A 13,004-nucleotide genomic window follows, 5' to 3' on the forward strand; every position below is an offset into this window, starting at 1 on the left:
ATAAGCACGCGCGCTATCAGTAAAACCGAATTTCTTGAATTCTGTTGATTTTAAAGGTTAATGTGGGTTCCACTTAGTTAGCTGTTGTTCTACTTAGAACTAACAACCCCCCCCCCCCACAGAAGATGGCATGATTCCATGTGCAGTATCCCCCTTGTCCACACACTATTATTTTGGAATGCTCCACTCTCCTCATAGAGTGGTTCCCAAACTTTTTTGACCCATGGACCCCTTTGTATTGTCAAAACTAGCCCACGGACCCCCAAGTGAAAAACTGCATATATGTACGGTATAAAAATTTAAAAAAAAAAAAAAAAAAAAAAAAAAAAAAAAAAACATTTTGTTGAAGAACTATTTATTGAAATTATATCTTTTGTTTAAAATAAAATAAAAAAATTAATGACTTGGATGTACGTGATGAGATTTAAAGAGTGTATTTAAGTCCGGTCCAATGCTTGCGAGCACTAATTTCTAATTTTTTTTTTTTTTTTTTTTTTTTTGTGATGAGGTTTATTACGGCACAGAAACTGAGAGAACAATATATCCTCTTCCCAAATTTTGTTTATACAGAAAAAGTTTTGCAACAAACGCAGTTTTACGATTTTAGTTTTGATTAAATTTAATTGTTCATCTCGTAGTTTCAAATTAGTTTCGTTAAGTTTGGCAAATGCACTGAAAATACATTCGCTGCAGCTTGTTTTAAATTAGCCAGAAAACCTCGGTATCTTCCTACCATTGCCGGAGCACCGTCAGTAGCTACAGAAATGATATTAATCAAGGGTATAGCTTTTAATTCAGTCAATAGCGTTTCACCTTTCGCATCGCTTTCCAAACATTTAGCAAATAACAATCCTTGTAAAAACTTTATTTTTTACAAATCTTACATAAGCTAAAAGTAAAAGCTTCGTTTCCTGGATAAGTGTACTCGTCAAGCTGTATAGAAAATTTAGATATTTTTAAGTACTCACATAAAGAATTTTCTACGCACTGAGATATTTTGTCAATCATTCTTTGTACATTATTATTACTCCGTGGAATTCTTTTTACAATGTTAAAAGCTGGTTTATGCAACCCGGTGAGTATTATCTCACTTACAGCTAGTAAAATAAGTTCTTCAATAGTATGAGGCTTTCCGGGCTTTGCAATCATGTTATATACAGAAACATTCAATCCAACGCCACCTCGGTTCGATGTTGTCCCGGCCGGGATAGCCAGGTCGGTAGGGCGCTGGGCCCATGTCCGCGAGTTCAAACCCCGCCGGCCAAAGACTCCCTGTGTAATAAAATGGTGACTGATGCACGTTAAATATGTCGAGTCGCAAAGTCCTCGATGTTCCCATAACAAATCAATACCTCTGGGGGTACTGGATTGGAGATCGATCGTTCTCTGATTCAGGTCAAAATTACGATCTGAGGATGAATGAATGGATGTGTGAATGGGTCCGATCTATAAAACGGGCTGTGACGTGTGTGTGGCTGAAGTCGAATTCTTGGCCATTGGATGGCGCCACTGAAAAACAAGAAGCACACACTCTGCCTTAAATTTGCTCGGTTTCAGCGAACAGGCTTGTCCGTGTGGCAAGTGGCATTAGAAACAACAACAACAAATGTTGTCTCTATAAGTTATTGCAGTGACGGTGTTTTCAGATATTTTTCCTTGATTGTTTGAAAAATAGTTAAATCTTTATCCTTTTTATCACTATGGATTTTTATCAATTGAATGTTTCATTGAATCACTTGTTACAGTTTTATTACATCGAAGACACATAGGTAAAGTACAATTTCCTGGTGAAGAAATAAAGACATACTTCAAATAATCAACACTGTATTTTCGGCATTTTTTCTTCGACTCATTCATACTGTTATCTCTTAAAAAGGGAACAAAAGATATATGAAAATTTGTAAATCAACTGTTTAATTTGTAACAAACCACTGTTAATAATTATAAGCACCAACCTTGATTCATAGTTTACTTAGGACGTAAAAATCACTACTATTTTATTTATCTTAATTTCCATAATAATAAAAGCCAATCACAATTTTATTATTTTACATTAAACCTCACGCGGACCCCCTGACGTTGTTCAGGGACCCCTAAATCAGTTTTTATTTTTCACGGACCCCCTGAATGGTACCACGGAACCCTGGGAGTCCATATGGACCACTTTGGGAAGCACTGTCATGGAGTATCATTCTAGGCAAAAAGGAATAATATATATTAATATATAATAATATATTAATGAAAGGACATATTTTCTTGCTTGTAGCACCCTCACACACTTTCCTTCTAGTCTCTCTAAAATGCTCTACTCTCGATGCATGGTCAAATTCTAGGTGATAAAAGAACAACTTTTAGTTTTAAATATTTTTGTAAGACCGAAAAATTGCTCCTGTCAACTACAGTGACGCTGAAAAATTTAGCACTTTTAAAAGCCCTTACCAAAATTACGTACTTCTAAGGGCCCTTATTTTCCAAAATAAAAATTAAGCAGTTTTTAAGGACCATGGGAACCCTGTTTTCTCTTCATATAGCTAAGCTATGCCATTAACCCATATCTTCCAAAAGATAGCTATTGCACTTCTCGAAACAGACAGGCCCCCAAAGAATACATCTGTTATTAAATGATGGTCAGTTGCAGAGAGGGAGGAAGAACTCCAAAAAAGTAACATCATGGACAGCTGACTTCATTTCCCTCTGGTGTCTCCTAGAAAATTCTGAGAAATCCAAACACGTGTTGAAGGGGAGAAATACCGACAGAAGAGGTCAGAGCAGTCCTGGAGAGACGAAAGATGATGAGCGCAGTGTTGCCAGATTGGGCTACAAGTAGCGGATTGGGCTACTTTTAAATGTCCCCGCTACTGAAAATCGAATTTGGGCTACTCGTTATTTTTCGAATGCTACAAATCTTAAAAACTCTCTTTGTTTTTATTAATCTAGTGTTCGGTAAAAAGCGAATATAATCTGTGTAGAACTGTGTAAATATTTGTAACTAAGCCTTGTACATATAATTTTAATCTGAAAAATTATATTAAAAAGATTTGTTTTTAATAAGAGTGATTTAGTTAATCTTGAACAAAGTAACCAAATCATTACAAGGGATTACACAATGAGATTTGCATTGCTGTATTTTAGTGTACTTTAGAATCCTGCTAAAATTCTTGAAATCTATTAGAAATTCGCCAATTCTCTCAAAAGAAGTCGTTATACTTACACATTAAAGATATTTTAATGAAACTAGGTATAATTCATGTTATTTCTAAAATTAACTTTTTATGCACTTCGTTTTAAAAGAATCTATTTCAGTAATCAAGTTCTTTTTTTTTTTTTTTTTTTTTTTTTTTTTTTTTTTTTTTTTTTTTTTTTTTNTTTTTTTTTTTTTTTTTTGTTCTGACAGTATTTATACAGAAAAAGTCACTAAAACTGAATTGAGATGGAAGAAGTTACGACCGTTTTTTTTTTCCTTTTTCTGGGAGGCAGCATACACATGCATATTTTTGAGAGAATTAAACTTTTATTAATCTGAATTTTTGAAACTCAATATTTTTAGAAGATTTTTTTTTCTTTTCGAAAATAATTCTCTTGATTTTAAAGTACTTTGCATGTAATTAGTAAAAGTTAAATAATGTAAAATTTAAAAGTTAAAAAAATAATGAAAATTTAAAAAATTTAATATTAGTTACTAAAAAAGGAAATAAAAAAAATAATTAGAAAAACAATTTTAATAATTCAACTTTTAAAAACTTCCACGTAGTTAGATGAGCAGAGAAAAAAAAATTAAAAAGACGAAAAATACTTTTTAAAAAAATGAGTATGTTGTTTAAAGAATATTTACCTAAAAAATTTATAAAAGATTTCAAAGTAGCAATTCTAATTTTTCTAGACAATATTTTTTGCAGATATTTCTTTTCAATACTAAAATTAGTATTAAAAAAAGCAAAATATAATAAAAATTCATAAGAATATTAAGTTCAAAAAGTAGAGAAAACCTTGAAAAAATTACAAAATAATGGAAAAAAAATTAATTCTTCTCTCCTCAGAAAAAGATGTTTTAGATTAGCGGTTCCCAAGTGGTGTTCCAGGTAACCCAAGAGTAAAAAGGGTTGATTAAATTTATATTTAATTAATTATCCATAATTAATTTATTATCCCCGCTTTTTATGAAATTATTTAATTGATATGCTTGTGAAAGTAAAATTAAAACTTTTTTTTTCTTATAACAATATATTGAATGAATAATGAAAAGCATTTATGAGAAATTGCATCATCTTTGTATTTTGCATCAAATGAAAATAACAATTAAGAAGTATGTTTCTAAGAATTAAGAAGTATAATAACCATTCTCTGCATTTTTTTTCCAACTTCAGTTTTTTGAACACACTAAATCAAATTATGAACTACATTAGATCCAGACCTGTAAACTCAAATCTCAGCCATAAAAAAATTAAATTAAAACTAGCATTTATAAAATGATATGATAAAAAAATTTCATACTTCATACATTCATTAAATATTTTCAAAATAATGAAATTGAAATCATTAAATATTTTTAAAATAATTAGTAGTACTTCTTTGATTAATATGCTGATAATTGCTAATGAAATATATATTTGATTAGAGCCTAAAAAAATCGATCCATTAGGGTTTCATATCCGGAAAAAAAATTTGGAACCACTGTTGTAGACGATTTGAATGTAAACGACTTCACCAAGAATTAGACTGCTTTATAAAGGAAGCAAATAAAAATTCATCAATAAATTAATTTGAATAAAAGGTATAAAAAACAGCATTTCCACTCATTTAACTTTAATTCTTCAAATCATTGATTTATTGAAAATACAAAGTATTTTTTTTACCAAAGATACGATTTATTTAAGATCATTTGCTGTTAATTGCATTATTTTTATACAAAAATGTTCGAAGTTTTTTAGTGATTACAAGGGTTTCAAATCAGATATTTTTTAATTATCAACATCGTTTAAAATGAGTTAAGAAAAAATACTTATTATATATAAATTATGAAAAAAATAAAAAGATCAGAGTTTTTAAAATTGACCTATAGTTAGTTTTAAAGCGAATTAGAGTTGGCTAATTTTGCAATTTGCCTCCCCCCCCCCACAAAATCTATTGTTCCCTACGTCTTTCACCAACAATATAAAGACACACACAAATTCCCTTCTTTTTTAATTATAAGTATTATCTGATTTTCTGGTTTAGTTTTATATTTAAAATAATCTAATCGAATACTTTAAGAATGAATTTATTTCATTTTTTTTATTAAGTATTATAGTGTGAGTTTTAAATTAGATTTTAAAAGTATAAATTTTTGTTTATAATTTTTATCTATCCTATTTTTATAAGTGCAAATTTCACTATATGTACGATTGGGTAAGCCAACATATTCTGAAAAAGTTTTAGATTGTTGCGTTTTAGAGTCATTTATTGTATAAATCTTGTAGTACTTGCATATTTTTCTTGTATTTTATGCTTATCTACTATTTGCATATTCTAATTTTACTAAAAACTTGGTAAGTTTACTATTTACAACTAGACAATGTTACAATCGCAAATAAATTTTACTTTATGAAAATTGTGCTGCATATGGCTCGGAAAATTTTATTTAATTACTTAAAGTATTGTTAGCAATATGTTTTTATTACTTAAAAAAAGTTTTGGTGTACTTCACTTTTTTACAAAAGAAAAATTAACGAAAAAAAAATCTCTCAAATTATTGCATTCTTTTTCTCAGGTTAAAATGTGAAATTTTGACTAAAATATGGCTCTTCGTGGTATTTTTGGAATAACGAATTGATCTAAAAATAGTCATAGTTCTAAAATAAATTTGGAACATAATTTTACGTTACATGTCTGGAATACACTTTTATAATGAACAAACAGTCAGATTCTAGTTCTAGACAATTTTATCATATTTAATTCTGATAGAATGTTAAGTTTACCTGCATTTTAATATTAGGCAATAAACATCAATCAATACAAATAGCACATAATTGTTAACTTTAATTAACCAACAATGTTTACATTATTTAGTATCTTAAAAGCTAAGAACGCGAAACAAGTAACGAAATAACATTATTCAGAATAATAAATTTGAGTGACGTTAGTAAGTTAGATTATTGTAGTCAAACATTTTAAAAACAATAATGTAATGAACGAAAAAAGAAATTCGTTTCTGTTCTGTTAAATTAAAGTTTAAAACTAACGCTATCGATAAAAAATTATAGTTCTAACTTGAACAAATGTATTGAAGTGAAAATAAATCAAAAAGAAAGCATTTAAAAAAAGAAGAAAAATTATTTACTGAAATACATAAATTGAAGCATTGAGGAGACAGTAACACAAGCTAAACCGTCATGTTAAGAATTGCACCAACAAGCAAATCAAAATACAAAAAAAAAGAATTTATACACTCAGGAAAATCAGGGCTACAGTCCGTCTTGTTCTAAAAATAAAGAACTTATGTACTTACTGAACTGCTAAGACATCATTTTTTTTTTTACTTTGTCATTTATTTAACTGAAACTCAACTACTCGTTTAATCATCCAGCTATCAACAACTCTATTCGGCTAATCAAATAAATTTTAATTCTCGCTTTTGTTCTGATGCCGCGCGAGAATTGACTTGGCGAAATATCGCCAACGTTTGGTGGTATACATTTTTTGCGTGCCGTAATCGAACTTGGATTGGAAAAAAAAAAAGAAAACCATTTTTCTCTTTACAGAATTGCTAGTTTGAGAAATTTTTTTTTTGGTACTTCAACGGTTAACAAAACGGAAATGATTTAAAAATTTTTCATTCATTTATTTATCATTAATTTTTTTATTTTTATGGAAAGAACATGTATTTCGTTTTGTTCCTGAAATGAACAGATCGTGAAAACACGATTATCTGTAGAAAACCAGAGTAAAGGCATTACTTGCTGCGGCAACTGACAGTGAACCGCTATGAGTAGCCTGGGTAGGAACCGAGGGTGCTCGGTATCGGTCCTCATTAAACAGTTTTGTCGTAAAGTGATCGACTACATGCGCTGACCGTCGGGCTACCAAAGCAGGGGAGCCTTCTCTTTAGCAGACGATCAAAATTGCGTCTTCGAATCATCCTCAGGGATATTTCCCGGACCGCTCAAAAATGCCCATTGTGATCCGGGATAGCCTGGTTGGTAGGGCACTGGGCCCATGTCCAGGAGGTCGTGGTTTCGATCCCACCGGTCGAAGATTCCCCGTGTAGTAAATGGTGACTGACGCAAATTAAATCTGTCGAGTCACAAAGTCCTCCATGTTCCTATAACAAATCATACCTCTGGGGGTATTGATCCAGGACTTTCCTTGTCTTCTGGATTGGTTCAAAATTACGAGGCTACGGAGTTGAACAGTAATAGTCGTAAACCAAAACTTGGGTCTGTTGTTCAACGACGGTATTAAAATATATATATTAAATAGCCCATTGTGCAGATTTAGTGCGACGTAAATAAAATACTACTACTACTACCGTTTTACTTCATGTTAAAAATAAATAAATAAGAATTTATAATTTACTCGCGCATGGCTGCAAGATTACAAATTAATAAGCAAATAGAGCTACTCCTTCAATTCCAGGTTACCTACCTTCGGTAAACGAATTGTTGCCCTTTTTGGTAGGTTTTGAAAGGTAGGAAATACCACGTATTCTCATCATTGACGTTTTTTTTTTTTCAGGTGAAGTTCTTAATAAACACTTTCCCGGCCTCTCGAACAGTGTAAGGGTCATTGCCCGGTATTTCCTACAATGTCATTTTTTTTAACCGAAATTGTGTGAAATACGTTGCCACTCCCGGGGAAAAAATTTATCCAAACAACTGAAGAAAAATGAATTAAGCATATAATAAAAATTAATACTAACTTGGGCGAACTCGAAGCCTCGAAATTCTTTTAAATGCATTTTGATAATGATTCAGATTCTGAAATTGAAACCGTTTCTGGAAAAAAGCTGACATTCAATCCCCAACATTCTCCACCTTTCAAAAGGTGTGGAACTCCTATAGGAAGACATCTATCGCTAACCGAAAAGTATCTCCCCCCCCCCCACCTTAATACTTCCAAGTACCGAAAGTAGGTAGTTTAGTTGTGATAAAGAGTGACTATTTAAGGTATCCGACTACCTTAAAAACGAGGATTTTCGCAAAAAATCACTTTTTTATTTTATTGCTTTATAATAATGTTCAATTTTTCTAGTTTTCAAAACTGTTTTGTTTTTGAATGCACGTCAAGCAGAACTTTAGTTATAGCTATTTTAGTAACAGACGACAGCTGTCTAACTTACCGGAAATTACAAAAATGAAACCGGTAGTAGGTAATAGTTTCGGTTCTATTTCTATTTGTGTGTTTATTTTTCTGAGATATTTAATTTTTAAAAGCTCTTAAACTCTCGGCTAATAATCTGAATTATATTTTAATTAGATTTTACGTTTCGTGTTTACTGTTTGTGGGTAGCATGAAAAGTTAGCATATTTTCTGATAGTTTGTTTACATTTGAAGCGTACTTTCTATATCTTGATTTTGATTTGTTTTGAAGAAATTTATTGATTTCTTTCAAAAAAATTTGTTATTTATTTTGATAAATTTATTGAGTTGGGTAAAGGACGTACTTTTCGATCTAAGAAGCGTAAATATACGGTAAAATTACGGTAATCAACATGCCAACAAAAGGGATGATTTGAGTAAAGATTTGATACCATTTCTTCAAAATTGTGTAAAGCAGATGAATCTATTACTTCAAGATCTTCAAAATTATCGATTTCTATGGATGTCAATAAAGAACTGATCCTTTTGGATAAAAACAATCTGTGTAGCAATCGAATAATTGATATTGAGATCCTGATGATGATATTAGCTTCATTATGTTGTCCGGTTTGCTATGATAACAAATTGCATTTTGAAGAAAATTCTAGATTTGGGCTATTATAAATATTATAAAAATATTTTTTACTTCTAATTATTAATAAAAACTATATTTAGACATATATATTAAAGTGTGAAAATACAGTAAGATGGTTGTTTAATAAAAAATTGTTCCTTTGTTAAATGCTTTATAAGTAGTAGACTTTTGATGTTATTCACTAAATACTTTAAAATATCGCTAAATAATACGTTAAAATATCGCTTCGTTAAATATCGCTAAATACGTTAAATAAAACTATGAAAATGTGTGAAGGAATGTACCCCCTATAAAATATAATAACTTCCTACTGACAAACATTCATAGTTTTTAGAAAAAATGTAATTATAAACTTTAATTGTGTTTATCTCAAAATGAAAATTTTGCTGTTTTTCGTCTACCGAAAACAAGATAACTCAACTAATTATTATAAATTTGTCTTCAAACTTTCAGAGATTGTTTCTTGTATTGGTGGTTATATAACAGACCTCCAGAATTCAGATAACTGTATTAATTTTTGTTTTATAAGATATTTTGCAGTAGATAATGTGAAGAAAATGTGAAAAAAATGGAAAAATATGCTTAACACTCCATAAATTTTTTTAATTTCATGCTATCATTTAAGTTGAGGTTCATAACACTTCAGAGGGTTATACGAAACGGCTCAAAAAGTTTGATAGCTGCATGTACAATAGTTTTTTGTGTAGAGTGTTTTCCGTTAATAAGTTATTTTCATTAAAATTATCTAAAAAATACTCTTTAAAAAAAATTCCCTATATATTTAAATTTTCTCTATTAAATATGTTTATTTAAATTAATATACAATATAAATTGCAATAATGTTGTGGAAAATATTTATTTTTCAAAAATTTTGTCCTGAAGGTAGTCGGATACCTTAAATAGCATTGCTGTCAACTTGTACGGTTATTCAGGAAAAAATCCTCCGCGTGGAAATTACAAAGATATTTGAATGTATTTATTGGTTTTCAAATTTCGATATAAAAAAAATCTGATGTCAAATCAATAATTCAAACACATAAGGTCTATGCGTTAGTGAGCTGCTCCATTTTCAAAAAATTCTTTCTACTTTAGATTTTAAAATATTTTCTAATAGACTCACATTCAATCAAATAAGGAAGGCAAGAGGAATTTTATTTGCTTTTTATTGTTTTGCACTTCACACAGAGCCGGATTATACCTTTCGTAGGCCCTAGGCATAGCCGTTTTTGGGCCCTCCCCTCCTTCCCCCACTCCTCCCCTCTTTTCAAAATGTATGCTAAAATTTTCTTGCCTATTTTTTTTTACATTTTTATTAATATGGATTTTAATTTACAAATTTGTTTATCGAACTTTATCTGCAATACCGACACACTGCCGATATTGCAGTTGATATCGATTTGGAATTCGACAGCATTGTTCGCGCATGTGCGACTGCCGCGCCACCCCTTTGTGAGAGACCTTTTATATACCTTGAGAACTTCATGAATGGCGGACGTAGTCCGTGAGCTTTTAAAAATAAAGTGTCCTACAGTCCAAACCAGTGTTGTTATTTACCAAAAATACATATTTGAGCTATCGATTAGAGCAGTGTTTCCCAAGGTGTGGTACGCGTACCCCCAGGGGTACGGGAACAGTTTAAAGGGGGTACGCGTTCTTATGAGAAATATCTTGCAACCAACGAAAGTTTTAAAAACTTTTATTCAAAAACAAAGCTAGCCATGAAAATTTACGATTACGTATATTTCTATTGGCTATTTTTTGCAGAGTTAACAGTTAATATTTAGTGATGTCAACAGCTAGTTGTGACTTTTAACTTTTGTGCAATTTCTTATAGTTAAAAATACAGTCATTTTTTTATGAGTGGTACACAGTGTTACGAAAAATTTAGAAGGGGTACACAGAAGTCATAAGTTTGGGAAACACTGGATTAGAGTGATCACAAAAACAAGCATAATACATAATTTCGTTGAATCCAAAAATCGCAAAAAAGTAATATATTAGATCATAAGATTCTGCAAAATAATTTATTACCGAAAAATATTTTTTTATTTGTATCTTTATAATTTTGCGCAAAATACACTTGTTGTTTTTAAAGCTAAATTATTTTTGTCAACAAATTTTTTTCTCCCAAGTTTTTCGTGGGCCCCTGAATTTCGTAGGCCCTAGGCACGTGCCTAGTGTGCCTATAGGTTAATCCGGCCCTGACTTCACATGTTTATAAAATATCATGACTAAGACCCAGATTTTAATGACACCTTTTGACTCTTGTAATAATCATAATAGAATCAAAAATATATTTGTTTCTAGAAATATATACATATAAAGAGTAAGTATAGTGCAAAACAATAAAATGTATAGTGCAAAGCAATGTAGTATGTTATAATTCTTATCTATCCTATTTTCACAAGTGCAAATTTCACAATATGTATGGTTGGGTAAACCAATATTTTCCTATAATATTCTGAAAATTTTTTGATCGAGTGTTTTGTTTTAGAGACTTCCATTGCATAAATCTTGTAGTACTTGCATATTTTCTATTCTATTTAGTTATTCACATGGTTTTATTCCATTTTTTTAGAGGAATTAATGAATTAGAGAAAATAACGTAAAACGGTTGCGTCAATATGTTTAATACAATAGAATTGATCTTAACATAGCTAATTCAAATTAGTTTTTTGTATGCTTGCATGATTTTTATTTCAAATTAGACAGTGGTAAATATAATAAAGCAAAGAATTATTTTAGTACCACCTTCTAATAAATTGGTAATAAAATAATTCGGATTCCTCTTCTTTTTTCGTTCTTAAAATGTCATTTACCTGGTTCCTCCACTAAATTTTTCAATTGATCATACACACCATCCACAACCAACGAGAGGACTTTCAGCCACGGCAGATTTAACGTATACGCGCTTGTTATTTTGTCGACTGCCAGGATCAAACTTACTTTTATACATATAGAGTAGCTGAATACCAGTTCGTCGCACGGGGAGAATAAAAAAGAAATCAATTAATCAGTACTGATCAATCATGCTCAGAACTGAAAAGCAAAATTAAAGAATTTGGCGGAAGAACCAGGTGAATGACATTTTTAGGGGAATTAATGAATTAAAGAAAACAAAAAGTGGTTGCATCAATATGGGTATGTTTAATGTAACATAGCTGTTTTTGCTTCAACTTTTATCTTAACATAACTAATCCATATTACTTTTAAATATGCTTGCATTATTGTATTTTCAAATTAGGCACTGGTAAGTAAAATAAAGTAAAGATTTATTAGTTCCACCTTCAATAAATTGGTAATAAAATAATTCGCATTCATTTTCTTTTTTCGTTTTGAAAATGTCACTTACCTGGTTCTTCCACTAAGTTTTTCAATCTATATAGGTAAAATAATTTCATTTCTTTTTTCATTTAACAATATACGTTGTAATCTTCGGTGCCTTTACGTTATTGATGTAAACAAAGCTCGTTGTTTGTAATTCATACCATTGGAACAGAGATAAAATGTATTTAGCATCACTTGGCTACTCCTCACGGCCAGTTCAAGACAGTTAAAATTTACTACTATTTTCGAGGGTACATATTCTTTTCGAGAGGCCGTAAAGAACTTAATTCCAAAGTATCGATAGTAAAATTGCTTAGTATTGGTGCAGTTTTAATAATCACCAAATGTATCAATGTAATATTTTATACCAATATTAGTATATTTGGTACTTATTACATATCCCTTCATTAAAAAATTGTAGAACTTCATAAGGATTTTGGAGCATGACCCTTTGTCTATCTGACCTATAATTTACTGTTACAATATTTATAAGTAGTGGTGAAAAAAAAGTTAATTCTAATTCATTAAAATATTATTACACTATATTAGCTACCACTGGAAAAAATATTTTCTGAAACTCTGGTAAAACCCGTTGTAGAATTTTTTCAAACGACCAATTCACCAAATTACCATAGTACCAGATGTACAGTCCGCAAAAAAAAAAAGATCACCCTGAATAACTTTCGTTCTAATGATCGGATTTTCACGAACTAAGTGTCAATCTTTATATATAAAAGGACGAAATATA

General features: G+C 30.4%; 1 protein-coding gene across 1 annotated transcript in view; it reads right to left on the minus strand.

Moving 5' to 3' along the window:
• Positions 1-6,662, minus strand: part of LOC107438899 (uncharacterized) — a 32,546-nt gene extending 25,884 nt beyond the window's left edge. Inside the window, exon 1 of the mRNA XM_016051311.3 lies at positions 6,485-6,662. The gene's annotated coding sequence lies outside the window, so the exon portion shown is untranslated. The remainder of the gene's footprint in view (positions 1-6,484) is intronic.
• Positions 6,663-13,004: the final 6,342 nt, after the last annotated feature.

This window comes from Parasteatoda tepidariorum, chromosome 6 (assembly GCF_043381705.1).
Source record: "Parasteatoda tepidariorum isolate YZ-2023 chromosome 6, CAS_Ptep_4.0, whole genome shotgun sequence".
NCBI classification, from domain to species: Eukaryota; Metazoa; Arthropoda; class Arachnida; order Araneae; family Theridiidae; genus Parasteatoda; species Parasteatoda tepidariorum.